Source organism: Nannospalax galili, unplaced genomic scaffold, assembly GCF_000622305.1.
Source record: "Nannospalax galili isolate Female #2095 unplaced genomic scaffold, S.galili_v1.0 scaffold741, whole genome shotgun sequence".
In the NCBI taxonomy this organism is placed as follows: domain Eukaryota; kingdom Metazoa; phylum Chordata; class Mammalia; order Rodentia; family Spalacidae; genus Nannospalax; species Nannospalax galili.
In genome coordinates this window covers 2,364,612-2,370,703 of record NW_008346093.1, presented here as the reverse complement: position 1 = coordinate 2,370,703, position 6,092 = coordinate 2,364,612, and the positions used below count along the sequence as shown (strand labels likewise).

Sequence of the window (6,092 nt, the reverse complement as noted above, 5' to 3'; positions counted from 1 at the left end):
AAATGCTTCTTCTAAGTATGTGGTTATTAAATAAATAATTTTTTAAAAAACATGATTCTTCTGTAACTACAATGAAATCCCAAGTTTCTACCCCTTATGTAATTTGATTGTTCATCTTGATTTTCAAACTGATGAGATTTAGAATCATCTAAGAGACAAGTCTCAGGTCTTTCCCAGAAGGAATTATCTAGATTAGGTTAGCTCCTGGGTATGTCTGTAAGGGATTTTCTAGATTAGGTTGATTAAAATGGGGAGATATATCCTGTAAGTGAGGGGTACTGTTCTCCGGGCTGGGTCCCAGACTACATAAAAAGGAGAAAATAGCTAAGTATTAACATTCATTACTCTCTGCTTTCTGACTGTGGACACAGTGTAACCAGTGTCTCCTATTCCTGCCACTGTACCCTTCCTCCCATGATAGACTGTATCCCTTGGAACTGTAAGTCAAAATAAACCCTTTCTCTTTTAATTACTTTTGTCAGGGCATTATATCATAACGACAGGAAAAGTTACTAATACAGGTACCCTCATAGCACTTTGCATGTGGCATATTTTACTGGTAAGATTCAAGCAAAAATTTTGCAGTAAGCCTCTGAATAGGCCCACAAGAATCGTTCCACAAGATAATTATGCTACTAGACTGGCTACATTATTATAGCCCATGCAGATAAAGATTGAAATGCTATATATTTCTAGCCAATACAAGTGTTTTGAGCATTATCATTTAAGCATCACTTGACAATGAGAAAAAAGCACTTCTGGTTTTCATTATGATATTTCACAGTCTCTGGTGTCATTACATGCAACTTAAGTATTACAAAGCCTTTTGGAGCATGAGATTCTTCAAATAACTTATCCACAAAATGTATATCCGCAATTAAAACACCAAATGTTAACTAAAGTTCTTGGGATTTACTATGTTGATTAACACTAACCAGATATATTTATATGGAATATACATTAACAGCCTCCATGTATGTGTATCCTACTCCATTCTCTTTGTTGAAGCATTTGAATAGAAACTTAACTTCGTTTGACTTCTGGGGATCCAAAGCAATCAGTTTCTGTGGACTTTGATGATTTCCTGAGTTTTGTTCCCAAAGACTGAGATTCCTGTGGGAAGAGCCTGGTTTCATTAATTAGTCTGGCCTCAATTCTTTTCTTTGTGCCAGTCTAAGGTCACAGAGGTCTCAGAACAGATTTCTAAATGATCTTTTTCCCTTTTTTCCTTTTTCTATTTGGTCTTTTTGGGGCAGAGTCTCACTACATAGCACAGGTTGGTCTGAAACTCATAAATATCCTGCTTCAGTTCCTGAGTGCTGAGAATACAGGCATGTGCCCCCATGTCTTCCCAAATGTTCTTTACCTGCATCACTATTCCACCTCAACCTTGTGTCCATCAACATCAGGGACTTTTTTCTATTTTCTTTGCCAAGTGCAGAATGAACACCACCAGGGTATGTGAACAGCCCTTCTCACACTCCTCTGCTCATCTCCCTTTGGTGTCCTGTAGCTCAACTAAGTTGAATTTTCTTAGGTAGGAAGGAGGGACTTGTCTTAGCTCATCTGACTACACAAGAGTAGATAATATATAAGAAATAGATTTCTCAGTTACTCCATTATCAAGGATAGAAAATCTAAGATCTAGGCATAGACATTTGTTGAGGTCCTTATTGCTCCATCATTCCATGGTGGAGAGAGAGAAAGAGAGGGGAGGAGAGAGAGACAGAGACAGAGACAGAGAGAGATTCGTGTGTGTATGTGTGTTTTTGAGACAGGGGCTCACACTACAGCTCGGGCTGGCCTGGAACTCAATATATAGCCTGTGGTGGCCTTGAACTTGCAGCAGCCTTCTGAGTGCTGGGATTTTAGGAACGAACTACCATACCCTGCTTGAAATCATATGCACTCTCCTAATAATTAACCCATTCCCATGATAACGTTAACATTGATGAATATAGAACCCACACGACTTAATCATCCCTTAAAATTCTCACTCTCAACATAGATGCCTTAGTTTATGGCATGTGAACATTGAGGTGCATACTCAAAAAATAACAGGGAACTAGCAATCTAAAATGGGGAAGAGCATGATCAAAGGCATAGAACTGGAACTCTGTGAACAGGTTAAGGAAACAAGAATGACTCCCACGGAACTGGAGCTGAACGCCACAATAGAGAAGCGGTGGGAAAGAAGGTGGAAACCAAGCTTAAGAAAATGTAATGGGTGGACTTGAAAGTATGGTTGATGCATGTGGCTTTCCTTTCACCAAAAACAGTAAGCACTTCTATTGTTTGAATGGCAAACAGAAACCTAGAAAAGTTCAGCATTACTTAGCAAATAACTGGTAGAACTCAAACTGGAACCTAGGTATCCCTGGTTCTTGCCACAGTTTTTAACTACATGACACTCCTTCCTATACTGACCTTGAAAAACAATATAGTTCTGTTCAAAATGAATACCAGGCATATGTTGCAGGGCCAAGTGACTAGAACATGATCCAGAAGTCAAACACAGTGAAAGACACTTGGATATAATTAAGGGCCTTTCACTGCCAGTAAACAAAGTAGAAGAGAGACAACAGGAGGAACCCCTTATTTTCTGGTAACCACACTTGGGACTATTTCAAGTGGTTGAAACCCCAGAAGGATTGCTGTTTATTTTCATTAAATATAATATATGAAATAAGCAATATAAATATATTTTATATAGTTACAATACATAAATTTTTACACACATATAGTGTAGACACACAGACTTAATTTAATATTGACCCCAACCTGCTGGAGCCAAGTCCTCTGGAGCAAGGGAGGAAATCATTGCTATTCAAAATCACCATCCTGAGATCTTCATATATGTTATTCTTACTGATTTTATTGTAGAAGGCATGGCCAAACTCCATTGGCAGCAGAAGGATGTCACGGGACTACCTCCTGATCTTCACTCAGGCCTCACCATGCTTGGCAGTGGTTCTTGCTTTATTGAGGCCCATCAGATCTCCATAGTACTGTTCACTTAGGTGCCGAATCATCACCACTGGTAGCCACATCTAATCAATGGCACCTAGCACTGTACGAAGTGTCTGTAATGTTTTCTGTGCTGAGGTGAAGCAAATAGCAAATTCATAGCCAGAATTTTGCAGCATCTACCTGCTATACTTCACCTCCTTATGGCTTGCCAAGCTCAGGTCAGTGTTGTGCCAATCACTGAAGCAATTCTCCAGTTCAAGCACTCTCATCACCGTGTTGGATAAATGCCAGCTTGTAGGTGACCATGGTGTTGGACTGGGAATACAGCACCACAACTCAAACAAGTCACTCATTAGAGGCTTGCCATCTGAACGAGTTCATGACATGGACAGAGATTAGCCAGGCTAGATAAAACACATTTCCTACATTGTAAACCTGAACATGAGAACTCAAAGCTATCTAATACTCAGATGCTAGCATCTTATCCAAGCAACTCGGGCTGGCCTGTGGATTCTTTTCTCTCTGTCTAAAATGGCAGGCAATCTAAGAGAACCTTGCGGATCTGATACTGTCTCTTCTGCCTCCATGCACCCTGAAGGTCAGAGGGACCAACCTGAAAAGAGAATCAAGGATGAAGAGAGGTAGGGGGTCTGCCCAAAGAAAGAGAGTAATTGTCACCTTCATTTTGCTAAATCATCAGGGCAAGAGAGTACAACCTGGAGCTGAGAACTATATTCTCTGGGAATGACTAGACAAACTAGGACTCCACAGAGAACTTTCTGTTTACCCATGTTAGGACAAACAGTACCCATCTTTCCTCTAGCATATGCTAGAAAGTGAGCTAGAGAGTTATATGGTCTCTTGTGTTTCTATTGTTCTTTGTAATTGTACAGTTTTTACTCAGATTTTATATTTTAATTTTTAAACTTACATTTATTTATTTATTTGTGTGTGACATAAATTTATTTGAGGTGACACGTATGGAGGTCAGAGGACAACTTGCAGGAGTCAATTTTCTTGTTTCTTGTTCCACAAAGTGGGTCCTGGCACTCAAACTCATGTCATCAGGCTTGGCAGCAAGTGCCTTTACCCACTGAGTCATCTCACTGATCCTGTATCTATTCTCATTGATTATTTACATTAAATAAATATAGAAAGCTACTAAAAATCTTTTTGTTTTCTCTCTCCTCCTCCTTTGTTTTTTTCCAGTAGAACTGGTCCCCAAACTTTAACCACCCCATTTCCTTCTTTCATTCTGTAATTTTCTCTAAGCCCCAATTATCAATGTTTCTGCAAAGACCCAGTTTTTGCCTATCTCTCCACTTAATGTTTAAGTAGTTTTCTGGGGCTTGGGATCCCTGGGAATTTCAGTTAGGCCTCTCAGTTGGACCTTGATTTTCTGATAGTTTTTTTTTTTTTTTTTACCAAATTCTTCTGCAATGGAAAGAATCCTGTTTCTATTTTTCCAGGACTCTTCTATGAATAGATGAAGCATTCAACACTCCCAAGTCCACCACCAGCTTAACTAAAAAAAGAGATTGGGGGGCGGGGCTTGAGAGATGGCTGAGTGGTTAAGAGCACTAGCTGCTCTTGCAGAAGACCAGGGTTCGATTCCCAGGACCTACATGGCAGCTAACAACCATCTGTAACTCCAGTTCCAAGGGATCTGAGGCCCTCTTCTGACCTCCAAAGACAATGCACAACATTGGTGCACCTACCTACATGCAGGCAATATACTCATACACATAAAATAAAAATAATAAAATATTTTTTAAAAAGGAGACGGGATGACTATCAAGAGAGTTTTCTTATGGGATTTCCATGTGGACACAAGGTCTTAAGGTCACTCTCCAATGATAAGAAGTCCTTACAGCATTTAAATTATGAAATGTCTCCTTTCTGCCTCTGCTGCCACCATGGCGCCTGTGAAAAAGTGTGTGGTGAAAAAAGAAGCATGATTTTAAGTTCACCCTTGACTGCACCTCCCTGTAGAAGATTGAATCATGGATGCTGCCAATTTTGAGCAGTTCCTCCAGGAAAGAATCAAAGTGAATGGGAAGGCTGGAAACCTCTGAGGAGGGGTTGTCACCATCAGAAGGAGCAAGAGCAAGATCACTGTCACTTCCGAGATGCCCCCGCCTGCGGGGACCCTGTACAGGTAAAGCTCAAGGGGGACCACTCCCTGAAAGGAAAAATGGGCAAGAAAGAGTAGACGGAGCCCAAGCAAGTCCACTTGTCAAGGGTCGCTTTATTGTATTGCAAGCTTTCCTTATATACAGTTTGTATTTAGAAGGGGTTGAAGAAGTTGGTCAAAGGTTACAGCATTCTTATGGGTATGGGGTGGGGGAACTGAGCAATTCAGCAACGTGACTGACCACCAGGTGTTCCAAGAGATTACTGCATGACTTATCTTTTCCGAGAACTGTTTGCAAGGGGAAGAGAAAGATAACCTTGCCATAAATTCTTTCTCAAGGTTACTAGTGCAGGCAGAATGTCCTGCTTAAGTCAACTGTTTGTAGAGCCATATTATATTTTTTGGTAATGAAAGTTGTTTCTCCAGCTCCCAACACCGAGATGCCTTTTTCTAAAAGGTATTTGTAATAGCTCACCAAAAAAATATTTGAAGAAGAATCATCTATGTGATTGGTTACGTGTAGTAGCTAACAGCAAAGAGAGCTATGAATTACATTACTTCCAGATTAACGAGGATGAAGAGCAGGAAGAGGGTAAGGATTAAAATGCTTTGATCTGGAATATTTTGTACGAATTCATGAATAAAATTTAGAAACAAAAAAATATGAAATGTCTCCCACAGGTTTGAATATTTGTTCCCCTTCTGCTGGCTCTACTTTGAGAGGTGGTGGAAACTTTAGAAGATAGAACCTGGCTGGAAGAACTATGTTATTAAGGGGAGCCCAACTTGATTCTCTCTCTCTCCTTTCTCCCTCTCTCTTGTCTTTGCTTCCTATCTGCCATGAAATGAATAGCCTCCTCTTTCTCACACTCCTAACTTGATGTCCAGCCTTACCACAGGGCCAAAGTGACGGGAAACAAATAGTATAAAGAGAAGAGATTGGGCAACATAGAGTTAACTGGACAAGCTGCTTTGGAAGGTCACAAAC

The 6,092-nt window shown here is 40.2% G+C and overlaps 1 pseudogene; it reads left to right on the top strand.

The window, feature by feature from the left end:
• The first annotated feature begins 4,886 nt into the window (after nt 1-4,886).
• Nucleotides 4,887-5,707, top strand: LOC103741678 (annotated as a pseudogene).
• The last annotated feature ends 385 nt before the right edge of the window (nt 5,708-6,092 follow it).